The 19,159-nt window shown below is 42.3% G+C and overlaps 1 protein-coding gene across 7 annotated transcripts in view; it reads right to left on the reverse strand.

Moving 5' to 3' along the window:
* The window catches only part of PLCE1 (phospholipase C epsilon 1), a 172,918-nt gene that overhangs the window by 76,640 nt on the left and 77,119 nt on the right, over window positions 1-19,159 (reverse strand). Inside the window, exon 1 of one of the 7 annotated variants that reach the window (XM_075257894.1) lies at window positions 3,355-3,545. The exons of the other annotated variants lie outside the window; for them this stretch is intronic. The gene's annotated coding sequence lies outside the window, so the exon portion shown is untranslated. Of the gene's footprint in view, window positions 1-3,354; window positions 3,546-19,159 lie in introns of those variants that run through there. 7 annotated transcript variants of the gene reach the window in all.

Below are 19,159 nucleotides of genomic sequence, written 5' to 3' on the forward strand. Positions count from 1 at the left end.
CTGATTTGGGGGCAGATTCCACCCAGATTCTGCCTCCCATAATTTTCAATGAGAGATTGGGCTCAGGATAGCAAAATGATTTGCAGTGGGGCACTGAGGGCACCTCAGAATTTGTGCCTCTTTTAGTCCTCTGAGATATGAGAGGTAGGCGGAGTCAGACAGATCATCAGATGGGGCGGATTAGCATATTGGGTTCTGAAACAAATAACAGGACTTTCTTGGGAATGTTGGGGGCTAGAGAAAATTACAACTGCCGGAATAAGTGGAATGTCACCTATCAAAGGGTGCGAAGACCTAAAGTTGGCAGAGGTGTTAGACGGTCTTCTTCAGGGTGGGCACATCTCCATAGCCCACTGCAAAACTCATTGACTTATGTATCGTCTGGCAGTTTCAGTTGAAAAGATTGTACCCCTAATGGATCTCATTAAAGTTAATGGGGTCCATTGGGTTCTGAGTGTGCCCGCTGTTGTTGATAAATGATATGGCAACTTTTTCAGGATATTAGGATTACAGTGATTTTGGATTTACAATGTGTTTTAGGTTTTATCACTACAACTATATAAACGCCATTTGCAAAAATAAATGATCTTATAAGGATCCTATGAGGGCTTTTTTGTGTGGCAGGTTGTAATTTTTATTGATAACATTTTTTGGCTTGTACATCTTTAATAACTTTTTTTTGATTTGTTGGGGGGGGAGGGGGGGGTAAAGTGACCACAATCCATTCATTGGTGCACTGTGTATACTGGATGGTTCAGAATTGTACACATTCTACAATATCTAATGGTATTCATGTTTATATTATATGTGATTTTTTTTTTTTTTTTAATGGTAAAGGGCTTTTTTTATTTATTTATTTATTTATTTTTTTAACTGTTCCTGAGATTGCTTAACCTTCTGTACAAGAAGATATTGCAATATTTGTCTAATGCAGTGTATTGTACATTAATGCCTGTATGGATTTTTTTAAGCCTCCTGGCTGCTATGGCAACCTGCAATCTCACTGCAGGGGTGGCGTGGGGATGAAAGAAGGGGCTCCCCCTCCAAATCACCGAGATACTACAATTAATACTGATCACAGCATCTGATAATCTGCCAGAGTTGGAGTATTTTTTTCATTTCAGCAGTTAGATCCAGGGCCGGTCTGGATATACAGTTGGAACCCAAATGTGACATAGCAGGTTCAGCTCCTGTGCCTCCTGCGTCAGTCATCTGATCCACTATTATGGCCAACTAAAGGGTTAAACATTCAGGAACAGTCATGATACCCATTCATCAAGTATATTGACACTCACTTAGATTGAACCCCCCCCCCCAAAAAAAAATAAAAATAAAAAGAATAAAAAAAAAATAAAAAAAATACACTCATCTGTTGTGTTCACTTTTTGTCCAAACCATTTAGTGCTGACTCTTGGGGTAAAACACAGCACGGCTTGACTACTTGTACTGTAAAGAACCCTTTCCTATATTGGCAAGGGCTTTATGTATATGAGCTATTGGAGATCCTTCCTCCCAACCGTGGTCAGGCTGTATAATCGACATCAGGCTAAGTGGAGATCACTCTGCACAGAGAACTAAATGATCCTGAGTCTTTCTTTTCTATCTCCTTGCATGTGTTCTTTCTTGTAATATATTACTGTATTATCCATGCTGCTGTAACACCCTGAATTTCCCCATGGTGGGATTATTAGAGGATTAACTTATCGCCTATACTTCTGACTAAGATGTAATTGGATGGATTCTATAGTTCATGCAACTGAACCTGCTTTATGTATACATGCTACAAATATTATTCAATCCAACAGATCGGTCATACTATAAATGAATAAATTGCCATTGAAACACCATAGTATCCTCTTAGGCTATGTTCATACTACATTAAATGCCAAACTGTATGTTTGGTGTCATTGCTGAAAATATCTCCTGATGTAAATACCAAACCTATCCAGATGCTATTTAGTATGATAATGTATTTACATCTGTAGGATAACCATATCCATCTACTGAACAGTGAGAGTCTCTCTGGAGTAAATTAAATTCTGCCCGACTCCGTGGGGACACCTGGATTAGGTTAATAAGCAAATGTGCAAAACAATGTTCATGTAATTCAAGAATATCTTTCCTGTATTCCAAATATATTACAAAAGCCCGCAAGCCGCCAACACTGATGGAACGCTTGGAAAATGTTGGCACTTCATAAACAATAATAGTAATAACAAGCATTGTCTCTATAGACAGTGTGCAGACAGGCTGTACCGAAGACTGAAGGATGGAGCGAGCCACTTATGTAAAGTATCACCTTGAGTCGTAGACAATAACAGATGCATGGGGGGAGGGGGGGGACGCATCAATCGCTGAAATGGACATTACATGAAAGTTCAGTAAATGGAAAAAACTAGGGATTTTATAATAATTTTCATAGGAATTTTTTTAATGCCACTTACGTATAGCAGTCTATTAAGTGATGTCATTTGTATCATATGTGATAAAAATACATATATAGGACATAATGAGTAAAAATGCAACACGCGTCTCCTGCTGATGATTCAAGCACTCCTTTTATCGTGAGGTGCCATCATGTTTCTGGCTTTTTTCTGTCCCATTAAAGGAACAGAAAAACAAAACAATCCAAAACCTCCCCCAAAAACCAGGCATTGCCATCTCCATCATATGATGGGCACCAGCGACGCTGACTAGCCCTAACTGGGTCACTTGGGGAGTTGGTCAGACTAGCGCGGCGTGCTGTGATATTGACAGAATCTGCGAAACACATGTAAACCTAGTAAAGCATCCATAAAACGTAGGACTATGTCACACGTAAAGACTTTCAACACCTATTATGTCACTTTTAACCAATTCCGATTAAAAATAAGAACAAAGTCTCGACAATCTTTTTCTATAGAAGCCACATGATATGTAATAAATAGTAAATCCTAATAAAACTGGAACTTTGTAACAATGTTAGAATGGCACGACATCTGAGGGTTACTTGCTTTATTACTTTTAGACCAAAAAAGAAAAACTTGGCTAAAAGTCTGCTTTCCTTGGCATTAACTTCAGTAACATGCCAGTCCCTGCTGGGTATTGAGAACGTTTCCTCTACAAACATGGACTTTTATGATCTAACAAATGAGATGTAGACTGAGTCCCGCTATACGGAGTAGGCATTGTGTAGATCCTAGATACATAGTCTACTTAGAGGGGTTGTCGGAGGTCTCGATGTAAAGAAAACACCAAATACATAATAGACATCAGGAGACCACAAAGACAGACTTGTAAAAGACAAGAAAGAGTACAAGAATCAACGTAAGGAAATCCTTAACCCAAAGCAGATTGTATCCGATGGAGTCTTACCTGTCAGTGCACCTTCCACTGAAGAGTCATATCTTCCTACAGTCCAGGATGAGCAGGTCGTGGAGTGTGAGCCCTCCTGAATGACAGCATGCTGCACTTGTCCACACGAACTGTCAGGGAGCAGCTGCTCAGATTAAGGCTGCAAACTATGGCCAAATGCATAACTAGCATGCTTTGTGTAAGCCAGAAGAAGAAATGCATTTGGCTCGCTGGTAACAAGGTCGAATTACCCACCTCCCCCCAATAAAAGTCTGTTCTATGACTCAGAAGAGGAAGTGCAGCATCAAGACACTTACAAAACCCTCCAGACAGAGAAAAGGGCATATGGTTTTATCAAAAGTAAACCTACACTATGTACTCAGTCCGTTCTATAACCAGGCTAGAGAAGACAATATAAAAACATAAAACTATATTACATATTAGACTAGATTTTATGTGCATCTGTATATAAACAGCAAACAAATAATGTATTAAATAGATTAAAAAATAAAAAAAAATACAATTTATAGATTATTTTTAAATTAAATACAGTTAACTCACCTTAGACAGGTCCTTTGGTTCCAGCCCGTCTCCGGCTGATGCCGGTCCCTAGTGACATTCTAGTCACTGACTCTATACCGACACTTGGCTACTGAAGCCTGTCATTAATGGTCTCTTATGTACAAAATCAATACTGAGGCCAGGGATTGACAGCAGTGGTCGTCTGACCAAAGAAGGAACATCAACAGGTGATGGCATCAGGGACCACCAGCAGTAGGGGATGGGCTGCCGTGGCTATAACTAGAGGACTTGGAAATGGTCTTCAGTATTATCAGCCTAGGTTTTCTTTTTTATTTGAGTTTGACACCCCTCTACAGACAAAGACCACCTTAGCACTACCAGCAATAACTACCATAGGGCTCCACTCTGGGCTGCTTGGAGAAATAGGTATTTTCACAGATCAGATTCTTAGGTCTGTTTTCCCTGACACAATATACTCTTTGAGGTCAAGCAGTCCATAAAAAACAAAAAAAACAAAACCATGACAACAAAAACGAATCCCATGGATCTGTGAAACACACCGCCAAAAATTGGCTGTCGAGTGAATATAGCCTTCACACGGAGTAAACGCACATGTATTTTTGCAAAATACACATGTAAAAATACACGTGTAAAAATAAGACTCCCATTGACTTCAATGACATTTTACAGGCGTATTTTTACAGGCGTATTTTTACACGTGAAAAAAATATCATTGAAGTCAATGGAAGTCTTATTTTTACACGTGTATTTTGCAAAAATACACACGCATTTACTCCGTGTGAAGGCTCCCACAGAGGCCTGGAGTCAAAAAGCTTCTAGTTTGTTTACCTCATCACCTTGCCTGCTGCTGAGAGGGGGATAGAGGGAGAGACCCTCATTACCCCCACCCCACACACTGTGATTGACAGTTGTTCCCTGTGTTTGTGTGTGTACAGAGAAGTCTGTCGATCATTCAACATGCGAGAGGGGTAATCAGGACTCTTAGGGTCGCTGCTAGGAGTCCTACCAGGATATACTCTGCTCCAAATTATATAAACCAATAAATGGCCTGTGTGAGGGTCTTCCAGCTCTCTCCGCACGCTGAATTTCAATGCCCAATACTTCTATTATTATGTGAGACAAGCCAACGTCAGAGTTGTCTGGCAGTAGCGTATTCCCTTCGCCTCATTAACAATACATGCATGCTTGACCAAAACATCTATATGGGAATGGAGTTGGAAACAGCTGTTGGCTGAAAGCTATTGAAAGTGTAGGAGCTACTTATATCCACTTTTATAAAATCGATGGCCACAGGGGCGGATCCAGGGCCGGGCGAGCCGGGCAACCGCCCGGGGCCCCGTGCTTAGCGGGGCCCCGCGGCTCGGCCCTAATAAAATGGTCCCGGTCAGCCTCGGCATAGTCGGGCAAGTGCTGGGGCCCACAGAGCCTCTGGGGGCCCCCCAGCACTTGCCTGTCACAATTTCAGCTCATCGGCGTCCGTCCGCCGATGAGCTGAATACATACGCGATTAAAGCAGGAGCTGTGAGCTCAGCTCCTGCTTTAAAGCTCCGGCCCGGCTTGCGTGTGTAGGCGCGATGACGTCATCACATCACGCTTACACACGCAAGCCGGGCTGCAGCTAAGCAGGAGCTGAGGTCACAGCTCCTGCATCGCGTATGTGACTGGAGTGAGAGAGAGGAGCGTCGGGGGAACGATGGAAGGTGAGTGATAGAAGGTGAGTGTAAGTGTTTGTTTTGTATTAAATATTAAGGTGGAACATAATGAAGGGGGCCCAAGAAACTGGGGGGGGGGGGCAAATGAAGGGGAGAGGGGGAACGGCATGACACTGGGGAAGATGAAGGGGGTGGGGAGAGAACGGCATGAAACTGGGGACAAAGATGGAGGGGGCCCAAAGAAACTGGGGGGCAAATGAAGGGGAGGGGGGAACAGCATGACACTGGGGCAGATGGAGGGGGGAGAACGGCATGACACTGGGGCAGATGGAGGGGGGGAGAACGGCATGACACTGGGGAAGATGGAGGGGGGGAGAACGGCATGACACTGGGGCAGATGGAGGGGGGGAGAACGGCATGACACTGGGGCAGATGAAGGGGAGAGAACGGCATGACACTGGGGCAGATGGAGGGGGGGGGGCAGCATGACACTGGGGCAGATGGAGGGGGGAGAACGGCATGACACTGGGGCAGATGGAGGGGGGGACAGCATGACACTGGGGTGGATGGAGGGGGGAGAACGGCATGACACTGGGGCAGATGGAGGGGGAGAACAGCATGACACTGGGGCAGATGGAGGGGGGAGAACGGCATGACACTGGGGCAGATGTAGGGGGGGACAGCATGACACTGGGGCAGATGGAGGGGGAGAATAGCATGACACTGGGGTGGATGGAGGGGGGAGAACAGCATGACACTGGGGCAGATGAAGGGGCGAGAACGGCATGACACTGGGGCAGATGGAGGGGGGAGAACGGCATGACACTGAGGCAGATGAAGGGGGGAGAACGGCATGACACTGGGGCAGATGAAGGGGGGAGAATGGCATGACACTGGGGCAGATGAAGGGGGGGATGCCATGACACTGGGGTAGATGAAGGGGGGGAGAATGGCATGACATTGGGGCAGATGAAGGGGGGAGAACGGCATGACACTGGGGCAGAGACAGGGGGGACATGAAACTGTGGGCAGATAAAGGGGGAGAATGGCATGAAACTGGGGACAGAGATAGAGGGGGGACATGAAACTAGGGGTAGATGAAGGGTGTATATGAAAATGGGGAGAGATGGAGGGGGGACATATAATTTACGGGTGACTGTAGGAGGATTATACTGTGTGGAATCACATGAAAAATGAATGAGAATGGGTGGAGTCAACATAAAACTGGGCGGGGCCTAATTTGCTGCGGCGCGCTGCGCGTAGGGCCCCGCCAAAGTCAATTGCCCAGGGCCCCGCAAACCCTGGATCCGCCACTGGATGGCCAATCCATAGGATAGGGTATTGATTAAGATTGACGTGGGTCTGACTATTGGGACACCTACAGATCAGCTGTTTTATATGACTGTGATTCCCAACATTGTGTGATTGAAAAGCTCGCTTGCCATTTCTCTTAGAGAGACAATTATGAAGTGATGTCCTGTATATGTCCTTCAGTGATGTCCTGTATATGTATATGTCCTTCAGTGATGTCCTGTATATGTATATGTGCCACAGTCATGTCCCGTATATGTATATGTCCCACAGTGATGTCCCGTATATGTCCTTCAGTGATGTCCTGTATATGTATATGTCCCTCAGTGATGTCCTGTATATGTATATGTCCTTCAGTGATGTCCTGTATATGTATATGTCCTCCAGTGATGTCCTGTATATGTATATGTCCTTCAGTGATGTCCTGTATATGTATATGTCCTTCAGTGATGTCCTGTATATGTATATGTCCTCCAGTGATGTCCTGTATATGTATATGTCCTTCAGTGATGTCCTGTATATGTATATGTCCTTCAGTGATGTCCTGTTTATGTATATGTCCCACAGTGATGTCCTGTATATGTATATGTCCCTCAGTGATGTCCTGTATATGTATATGTCCCTCAGTGATGTCCTGTATATGTATATGTCCCTCAGTGATGTCCTGTATATGTATATGTCCTCCAGTGATGTCCTGTATATGTCCCACAGTGATGTCTTGTATATGTAGATGTCCCACAGTGATGTCCTGTATATGTATATGTCCTCCAGTGATGTCCTGTATATGTCCCACAGTGATGTCCTGTATATGTAGATGTCCCACAGTGATGTCCTGTATATGTATATATCCTCCAGTGATGTCCTGTATATGTATATGTCCTTCAGTGATGTCCTGTATATGTATATGTCCTTCAGTGATGCCCTGTATATGTATATGTCCCTCAGTGATGTCCTGTATATGTATATGTCCTCCAGTGATGTCCTGTATATGTATATGTCCTTCAGTGATGTCCTGTATATGTTCTTCAGTGATGTCCTGTATATGTATATGTCCTTCAATGATGTCCTGTATATGTATATGTCCCTCAGTGATGTCCTATATATGTATATGTCCTTCAGTGATGTCCTGTATATGTCCTCCAGTGATGTCCTGTATATGTATATGTCCTTCAGCGATGTCCTGTATATGTATATGTCCTTCAGTGATGTCCTATATACTTGAACACTACAGCTCCGAGTAGCTAAACAATGCTAGGTCATGCTAGCTACAGTCCTGTATAAACAACTGATCTGTGGGGTGCCAGCGGTTGGGCCTCCAATGATCTAAAATTAATAGCCTCTATTAAGGCTAGCATGTTAACTTTACAACCCCTTTAAGTGGAATCTCATATAGTCATTTTCGCTCTCCATTTTTTTATTTTTTTTTTATGGTCTACGTATTGTTTACTCGTCTTTTTCTTTTATTCCCCTGTGTAAAGAAGAAGAATGTTTTATTTTATAGTACTTCATGTACTGTTTTTACTTTTTTCTTTCTTGGATTTATAGTCACAATCAAATTTAATTTTCAGGTCCAGCGAACGCTGTAGAAAATAGAATACTTGGGCATAAAGTAGACTGAATCTGACTGATAACTGCATGGTTATCGGAGAACACAGTACTAGAAAACAAAGTATTTCAGAAAATCGGAAAAAAAACATATAATGGTAAGTTAGCACGCAAAGAGGTTTAAAAGTAGCTTGTTAATAGAGTGCACAATTTTGCGAGTGATACCGCAGAGTATCCAAAACACTGATCACTGTACATCCTTGTTGAAGTTTTTTTTTTTTTCCCATCTTAGGGTTTCTCCTGCTGTCATGTCTCCTCTCCCCTCCACTTCCTAAAATGCAGCTCAGTCCAGCAGTATGCTTGTTGTAAATTGTATTTACATACAGAGATAACAGGCGCTGATCAAGGAATGGTTATAATCCTTATTAGGGCTCAGCAGCGGAAATCACTTTGCAGAGAGAGGTAGACAAAATAACATAGGTGGCCGAAACCAGAGATATTAGTCCAACCACTAGAGCCAGATAAAGAGAGCAAGCTAGATAATGCAATGTCTTGGATAAACACGTTCATGTTTAAGCTGGAGATGGGAATACCCCTTCAAACAAACAAATGTATCCCTAATTTCTCTATTAGGCCCAATTTACACAGTGGAAAGTGAAGATCTTCACTTTCTGAAGCCGTCTTTTGTGGAGGCTAGCCGCAATGGGATGCCAATGCAAAGCATCAGTGTTCCGCCGCGGCTTCCTACTCTTGATTAGGCCCGGATGAAGTCTCGAGCCGCAGAATCCACATGAAGATAGGTCATGTTGCTTTTTTTTCTCACTAGCTGAAAAAAAAGGAAAAAAAAAATCGCTAGTGGAAAAAAACTGCAAGTGACTCCTCCCATTGAAATGAATGGGAGGTGTTTTTTCAGATGAATTTTGAGGCGGATTCCGTGTCAAAATCAGCCTGCAACAAACTCCGTGTGAACATACTCTTATTGCCAGATAGTGAAATACGACTTTTTTTCTGATCTGTTTTTATCTTCTGTTTGTAGATTTTTTTTAATTCTATTTTGTGTACATTATTATGGGAGTTGTCATCTTGTCTGAGCTTCTCCTCTGCTCTTCCTCAGCATTTAGTGATATGCTTTACAACATAGTCAAGATCATAGGTAGCAATAGTCTGGAGCCGGCCCATTGAGGCCTGTGGGAGAGTTTTCTAGACATGCTATGTATACAGAAGGGGAGTAGATAAGCTATGACATCATCTATCAGTAGTGGATCTAATGATGGGTCACTATTGGGGTTTATCTGTAGAGGTGTGAACATATATTGTTATACTGTCTGTTTTGTCTTTGAGACAAAAGTGAGGTGAATGCTGCAAAAGTCCTACAGAATTTGCAAAGCTTAGTCTATTGATCAGTTTAAAAAATGGCGACCTAGAAAAATGTATTACAAATTGTAGCATTTTTGCTATTATCTGCAGTGTTTTAGGGTAGTGACTAAATGTATTTTTTTTTCTCCCTAAATAGGTTCACAATTATGTGCAAATTCATTTTTTTTACGTTAGTTTACATTACAAACATCCGGTTAAATTCTGCCAGGAGCTACCACCAGAGGGAGCTCATAGTATACAGATTTTAAAATTTGTCAAATCAAAATAATATTAACTGTATGGACCTGTATGTAAGGAGCGCTCCTTGTGGGTGGTGGAAGGAAAAGTATCTCTAGAGCGGTGCTCTTTATTGCTTTCAGAGACAGCTGGACACAAAAAGGGACGTGACATCCCCTGCTGACTAATTCATAGGGCAATAGCAATTTCATATTGGCTGCAGCTCAGTATGTGTATTATTAGAATCACTGGGAAAGAACTATACTATAGATTATATTATGGGAATGTAATTTATGCAATTCTGAAAGACATGGGGCTTGGGTCCACAAGTTACCATTTTTCAAGGGTACATAGTGAATAGATTTCTGGCCTCATGGTTGGAAGCCTGCATCTCTTTCTGGGCTGTGTGAATTCTGGCACGGCACACATACCTGCTGAGCAGTCAGCATGGGGTTAAATGCTGGGTTATAATAAGTATTCCCTAAGCAAAAATGTATTAAAAGATACTAAAGCATTATTGTACTTAATGAAAAGGCAATATGTCAATGCCTCCCTATCCATCCAGCAGTAAGTAGCAGTACAATCTGCAGACCTTATTATTATTCTAGATCATCCTTAAGATATTACATTTTTGCCTTCTAGCACAGAAAACAATTTGCTATAACTCAGCCATGTCATATACAAGGGGTGGTTGTAGAATACAATAGTCTCCGAGCAATTAAAACATTTCTCCTGCCAACTATCAGCATCGACTACCTGCAAGGACATTAAAATGGCCGACTGGCAGTAATTCTACAAGACTCAAGTTTACAAGACACAACAACGATCAGAAACGTCAGCTTAGCTTTACTATATACGTCAAAGGTAGTCTGAAGTCCGCCTTCTGCATAAGCAACTTTGGCCAAGACTCCCATTGTGCGACCAAAGATCCCCAGGTTGTCTTGCGATTCCTTCACTAATTTTAATGAGTGGAGTGGTATTGCAAACCCAAAGGTGCCATGACCGCGACTTCTAGTCTTAAAAAAGATCAAACAAAACACTGCTCAGACTGGAAGGGGTCAGGGTCACAATGCAACTCCATTCAATTACATTCGGGAAGGAGTCACATAGCGACCTGGTGATCTTTGGTCGCTCAAAGGGAGTCACAGCAAGTGTCGCTGTATAGTCCTAGCCCAAGTGTCTCAGGCAGATGCCCTGTCTCCCTGCCATGCATTATGCCGCAGCTCTGCGATATAAACTACATGAAACTATACAAGCACAATTCTCTAAACTGTGCTTGTGCTAACATTTTCTGGTAAACTCCAGAAAAAAGGCGCATTTTCAGCAGTATGAAAATTTTCACAGTTGGCCCTGCCTCTTTAGGACAGATCACACCCCTTTTTGGAAAATGGCACTCCCACTTGTTTCAAGTCAAGCCTCTTTTTGTGATAGGCCAGGCATACCCCTTTTGCGTAATGTGATCTACACGTAACAATCATTAAATTGGCAGAGATCCTGGGGGATGTAGGATCATTACAATCGGCCTGGAAGACTCATGCACTCTTCCAGGATTCTGGAAAGTCTCCCCCTTTTTGGGAGACTTGTAGATTCCAGAAGACTTGGCAAGCATGTTGTGAACCCATTGCCTACTGAAGATTAATATGCTGGGCAACATGGGAATCTACCGATTATGGTGTGCCACAATTACATTGGTTTGGCTGAACATATTGTTTTGAAAAGCTCATCATTTATCATGCATTCTTATATAAAACTATTGAACTACCTAAAAAAAACACCAAACAATGCACCTAAGAAACAATCCAAAGGCATATGGACACTTACACATACAGATATAGCAGAAGGAGACATATTCTATAACATAGTGAGAGGAGGAGGGAGAACTATTCCATTACAGAATGGGAGAATACATTCCACTACAATGCAATGCACTCATTTATATTAATGGTGTTCAGGCCCGGCTTATAGGACACAACCAGAAGTTTTATTTAAGTACTAGGTTTCAGGAAGCAAAACCCAGCGTCACTTCCAGTACATTACCCGGCAGACATATCTGACTGACTAACCACCTGCATATGCTTGGTATGTCTGAAGAAAGTCCGAGTGTCAGAGAAGTCGGCATGTGTTGTATACTGCCGCTCACGGTAAACTGACCACCCTGTGTCATACAGCCTCGGAAATAGAAAGCTATACAAAAAATACACAAACATTGATAGCTATATAAAATGGAGCCATTTTAGAAAATAACCCAGGAGACACAATATACCGCCACATACGCTAACAACTACCTTCGAAAACAAGCAGCGATGTGTAAAGACTAATGCAAAGGAAAAGTGGAGCAAATGACAGCTTTCACTGTTACAAGACTGGGAAATGAGCGCAATCTCGGGTAATCCTCGCTATTGGCAATACGTTCTTTACAGTAATTTATATATACCATATCTTTATACTGATGAAACTCCCTCCTATAAGACTTTAATCTACAAATGTCTTTCTTTTTTTTGTTCCTCAGGTCTTAAAGGGGCTTTGCAGAGTTCGGATATTGTTGACAGTTACTTCATTCACATCGCAGATAGAATTACAATAGAAGATAGCACCAAATAAAACTGTAAATAAAAAAAAGGCGATACATTCTGCTATCTGGTCTTAATAAATAAAAAAAGGCGACATTCCCTTTAAGTAGACCAAAGCTGTTCAGCTGCTCTACAGACTTGCTCCCGAGTTGCGACCCTTCCCAGCCAGTTGTCAGCTAGGCCTGAAGTCCATGAAGACACTTTGTGCAATACACGTATGTATGAAAGCAGACATGTCAGGACAGGTGACAGCGCCTCTCCAAATCCAATGACTCAATGAGGACGTTTTCTCTGAATGTAGTCACTTGCTTTTCCAGCCATGATGACTTCACCTGGATACTCCAGAATTTGCCCCTTCATTTGCCCCTTGATTCTGAAGTCAACCCCCAACCTCTATAGCAACACAAATAAATTCAGACCCCAGTAAGTTCTGACAAGTGACAGTCCATGTTCTGAAGGTAAATGTTAGTTTGGAGCTGATTTTTTTCCAGTGTGTCTGACAATAAAACAGCTGCTTTTTAAGAAAAAGGATAAAAAAGAAGCTGATGTAAACCTCTTGAGATAAGATACAAATATTTAGCATTTTTCACTTATCTTAAGTGGAATCTTTTAAGACCTCAGTTCTACAGTGAATTTTTACTTTCATCAGGCAAAATAGGGTTTCCGCTACAAAAAATTCTCATCCATCATAAGAAGAATATATGGATAGTTTGTATGAAGTAATTCTTAAACTGTAATAAAACACATGGACTAACATTAGAAATTAACTTTAAGTGGGGGAAAAAAAAAAGGGCCAGAAAATAAGCAATCGCAGAAGGCACATGTCATCAGCCATCGGGGTGCACTCATCATTGTGGAAGGCACGATGGATCAACACAAGTATGCATCTATCCTTGCGGACCATGTTCACCCCTACATGCAAATTGTTTTTCCTGGCATCTACCAGCAGGACAATGCGAACTTGAACCCAATCGAGAATCTGTGGGACCACCTCAATCGGGTTGTTCGTGCCATGGATGCTCAACCGCGTAACCTAGCGCAGCTGGACACGGCACTGGAGTTGGCATGGCTCAACATCCAGTGACATCATCACAGCATCCCCTCTCTTCCTGTACGTCTCGCAGCGGTCCTCTCTGTGAAAGGAGGTTATTCTGGATTTTGACAGGTGGTCACACTGTGTATATTGACTGTGAATATTGAGTGGGGTCCAGAAAAAGGAGGTCATATATTGGTGTGGGGGAGCCAAACAAAGGGTGTCATATACCATGTGGGGCCCAAATCTACTTCTGTTGGGCAATGGAAGGCTATGGACAGCATTCTCAATGTACATGCTGAACAGAAAAGGCAAAAACCCAATGTAAAGTGGGTCTTTCGAAAACAAAAACACGGTAAAACTCTCCTTGAATCTCTTCTTCTTATTGTATGGTTTTATCTTCAACATAAAGGCAACAGCTGTCATAAGATGAGATTTACTACTTTTTGTCTCGATTCAGTCCTGCTGCCGCACCATTTCCCTGGAGTCCCAGGGAAATGAGACAACTAAAATACAGAATACAAACTACTGTGTACACACCTGGATTCAAGGTAAAAGAAAGCCAAGTGAGAAGAAAAATATAAGTTGAATTGTTTTATCTAAAAGCAAATAAAATTAAGAATTATATTGTGTGTTCACCAGATCTAAAAATCTTAATGACATAGATCATCTTTTGTGTTCCATTTGTCCAAATCTGTTCATCCATTCCAAAGATATAAGCCTTTTTACATTTGATGCTAATCACATGACCAAAGACTGTATATCACATGACCAAAGACCATATATCCCATGACCGAAGACCGTATATCACATGACTGAAGACCGTATATCACATGACCAAAGACGGTATATCACGTGTCCATGGGCCGAATGGCAGCAAGCAGAGATCTAGAAAACCGTGAGGAATTGATACATAAAGTATATTGGAAAATTGTACAATAACATTGGTCTCTCAATATTAGTCTGAAAGTGGACAAACCCTTTAAGCATTCTTAAGACTGAAGGTTGTCTGTCCAACTATCTAAACCAGGTAATTGTGAAATCTCTCCTTCAATCCAATGAACATAAGACATTCTTGGCGGATAAACTGCCAAACAAGGCAGAACTGATGTTTTCCGTGTCCTTCAGAAGAGATCCTGTAGAGTCAGAGCAGTAACTTTACTGTAAATCTGCAACTACAGCATTAATGCCGAGACTCGTCCTCCTACAGCTAAAAAGGACACTCCGCTTCTCCTGCTGTAGGTCTCGCTTCATGTATAATCACAAAGTGTGGCTTACTTTGGTAAGTACTTATACAACTTTTACACAAATCCGTAAAATGTGACCTAAAGAAAAGGATTACCAAAGATTATCTTGGAAAGTATGCTAATACAATATTTGGAACACATAACAAAACATCCTTGTACATTACTCAAGATAAAACCAAGAAATTACACCATACAAAACATCTTTGTGAATTGGTCCAGACAGAAGAAATAAGCAATTCCCTGCAGATCCTAAATAGACACAGCAAGGCACATTATGGCACCCTTTAGTGGTCTGTATTATTGTACTGCCATAGTCCATAGACTGTTCGGAACATGGGACACTCGACGTTCTATAGTACATTCAGTTAGCTCCTTCTGATGTCACCACTACAGAATTTCTCAGCATGCACAGCACCTAGGCAGATCAGCCATCAGTCTACTATTACTCAGTGAGGCCTTTCAATGCTCACAAGCAGTTTTATGTTCTTTCCATGTACTTAATGCTTTATGGATTACCCAGTGATTTGTCAAAATCCTGCGGCAGTCTGTACCTTTTATACCGAACTAGAATGGAGAGTGTTACAACAGACTGCAAACTAAATGTGATGTATAGGCTGGCCATATGCAATATATAGCCATCAGATATCACTTCTGACAAGATGATCCATGTGTTGTGAATAAAGAGAGGGAAGAAGCCTGTTCCTTATCTCCATAGACCTCTATCGAGTTGGAGGCCACCAAACACATTCAACAGTTTGTCGCTCTGTCCACCATTCCATTCAGGCTGGCTTCATATCTGCAGTGGAGTTTCTATGGGAGACTACTCTGCAGATTCCACTTAATGGGGAATTTTTCTCTCTGCTACTTTCACTATAAAAATGGCGAACATTCGACAGACTCCATTATAGTTAGAGATGAGCGAACAGTGTTCTATCGAACACATGTTCGATCGGATATCAGGGTGTTCGCCATGTTCGAATCGAATCGAACACCACGTGGTAAAGTGCGCCAAAATTCGATTCCCCTCCCACCTTCCCTGGCGCCTTTTTTGCACCAATAACAGCGCAGGGGAGGTGGGACAGGAACTACGACACTGGGGGCATTGAAAAAAATTGGAAAAAGTCATTGGCTGCCGAAATCAGGTGACCTCCATTTTAGACGAATAGTGGATTTCAAATCCGGGTCATATGAGAATGTGAACTTTGTGACTATGAGACAGGGATAGCTGTACAGGCAGGGATAGCTAGGGATAACCTTTATTTAGGGGGGAATGTTATTAAAAATAACTTTTTGGGGCTCTATCGGGTGTGTAATTGTGATTTTTGTGAGATAAACTTTTTCCCATAGGGATGCATTGGCCAGCGCTGATTGGCCGAATTCCGTACTCTGGCCAATCAGTGCTGGCCAATGCATTCTATTAGCTTGATGAAGCAGAGTGTGCACAAGGGTTCAAGCGCACCCTCGGCTCTGATGTAGCAGAGCCGAGGCTGCACAAGGGTTCAAGCGCACCCTCGGCTCTGATGTAGGAGAGCCGAGGGTGCACTTGAACCCTTGTGCACCCTCAGCTCTGCTACATCAGAGCCGAGGGTGCGCTTGAACCCTTGTGCACACTCTGCTTCATCAAGCTAATAGAATGCATTGGCCAGCGCTGATTGGCCAATGTATTCTATTAGCCTGATGAAGTAGAGCTGAATGTGTGTGCTAAGCACACACATTCAGCTCTACTTCATCGGGCTAATAGAATGCATTGGCCAGCGCTGATTGGCCAGAGTACGGAACTCGACCAATCAGCGCTGGCTCTGCTGGAGGAGGCGGAGTCTAAGATCGCTCCACACCAGTCTCCATTCAGGTCCGACCTTAGACTCCGCCTCCTCCGGCAGAGCCAGCGCTGATTGGCCGAATTCCGTACTCTGGCCAATCAGCACTGGCTAATGCATTGTATTGGCTTGATGAAGCAGTGCTGAATGTGTGTGCTTAGCACACACATTCAGCTCTACTTCATCGGGCTAATAGAATGCATTGGCCAGCGCTGATTGGCCGAATTCCGTACTCTGGCCAATCAGCACTGGCTAATGCATTGTATTGGCTTGATGAAGCAGTGCTGAATGTGTGTGCTTAGCACACACATTCAGCTCTACTTCATCGGGCTAATAGAATGCATTGGCCAATCAGCGCTGGCCAATGCATTCTATTAGCGTGAACTGAGTTTGCACAGGGGTTCTAGTGCACCCTCGGCTCTGCTACATCAGATTGCTACATCTGATGTAGCAGTGCCGAGTGTGCATCAGATGTGTAGTTGAGCAAAACTGACTCAGCACTGCTAAGTCTGCATTCGCATAGGAATGCATTGGCCAGCCTTCGGCCAATCAGCGCTGGCTCTGCCGGAGGAGGCGGAGTCTAAGGTCGGACCTGAATGGAGACTGGTGTGGAGCTATCTTAGACTCCGCCTCCTCCAGCAGAGCCAGCGCTGATTGGTCGAGTTCCGTACTCTGGCCAATCAGCACTGGCCAATGCATTTCTATGGGGAAAAGTTAGCTTGCGAAAATCGCAAACTGACAGGGATTTCCATGAAATAAAGTGACTTTTATGCCCCCAGACATGCTTCCCCTGCTGTCCCAGTGTCATTCCAGGGTGTTGGTATCATTTCCTGGGGTGTCATAGTGGACTTGGTGACCCTCCAGACACGAATTTGGGTTTCCCCCTTAACGAGTTTATGTTCCCCATAGACTATAATGGGGTTCGAAACCCATTCGAACACTCGAACAGTGAGCGGCTGTTCGAATCGAATTTCGAACCTCGAACATTTTAGTGTTCGCTCATCTCTAATTATAGTCAATGGCGTCTACAGGTACCCCTATTTTAGTGGTCCGACTCTGTCATTTGAGTCCACCGGCCGATTCGAATGACTAGGAGCCCAGCACAGATGTGAACCTAAAATCTTCTCTCCTCTAGATGTGGAGGTTATAACCTTGTCATGGTTACAGGTCTATATATAAACTGATCATTGGAAAGATACATTATCCATTCATATATTTGCACCTTGTAAATTGGTCTCCATCTTTTTTCTGAACTGAATAACACTAACCAATCCTCAGGATAGACAGTATCTATTGGACTGGTGGGGGACCAACCACTGGGAACCCCACCAATCATGTGAATGGGGATCTCTAGTGCTGCTCCATTCATCTCTATGAAAATGCCAAAGATATGTCAAGAACAACGCTTATCCATCTCGAAAATGAAATATCCACTGTCATGTAATTTGCCATTCACCTATCTAGGTAAGCTGGCTAGTAATCCATGTGCGCGCTGTAATAGTAGCCACAGGTTTCCTATAGGTGGATATAACCAAGAAACAGCTGGGAAGATTATGTGAAATAAATATATATATATATATATATATATATATATATATATATATATATATATATATATATATATATATATATACCCCATGTACATGAAAGTATAGTCACATACCCAGCAGACCCCATTATAGTCTATGGTTTCCACAGGTAAGCACTTTTGAAGCAGACATGGTCTTGGACACTTTCAGGTCTCCAAGCGTCACGTGACCCTAGTAGTCAGACCCCCGTCCAGTTGCACATTTAACACCTATATTTTGGACAGGTACTAAAGAAATGTCCTGGGATAACCTCTTTAGCACCTTCAATATTTAGTCCATCTCATACACATACCCATACCCAATAAGCTACATTTATCTATATTAATGTGATATAGAACGGAACATAGAAGAGAGTTCTGTTATAGAATAAAACAAAACAAAAAAATAACAGTAAAATAAATGCGCAACGTAAAAGGGTTAATCCATTGTTACCTAAATGTGTAAACTTGCATTGTAAAAATTATATAGGAATTCTTTCCTGCTAAATTTTTTATATGGTTTTGATGAATGCCCTATAACATGGTTTAAGAGTAAATTGCCAAATTTCGTTCTAAATCTAAAGCTTTGTAGATACATATAAGGAATTATGGAAAAGGAAAGACTCGAGTGCATTCTTGTATTAATGGGATGCCAGGAAATTATTTGGAATGTTGGAAAGGAGAAAATGAGCTCAGTGTAAACAAACACGACAGCGATGATCATGGAGCTCGTCCCCATATGAAAGATGTAATTCAATTTCCTTTATAATGCTTTTGTTAACATTGCTCTCTAGTTACTAAGGGGATGAAAACTGACATCAGAAAAGTTTGCAAATGAATACTGGAAAGTTACCATTGTAAAGGATACAACGCTAATTCTAATTCAGCGGCAATTGTGTTACATCGCACAAAGTGTTCCTGAATGTATTAAGCAATACAAAGTCAGTA

The sequence above is a fragment of the Leptodactylus fuscus genome, chromosome 10, assembly GCF_031893055.1.
Source record: "Leptodactylus fuscus isolate aLepFus1 chromosome 10, aLepFus1.hap2, whole genome shotgun sequence".
In the NCBI taxonomy this organism is placed as follows: Eukaryota; Metazoa; Chordata; class Amphibia; order Anura; family Leptodactylidae; genus Leptodactylus; species Leptodactylus fuscus.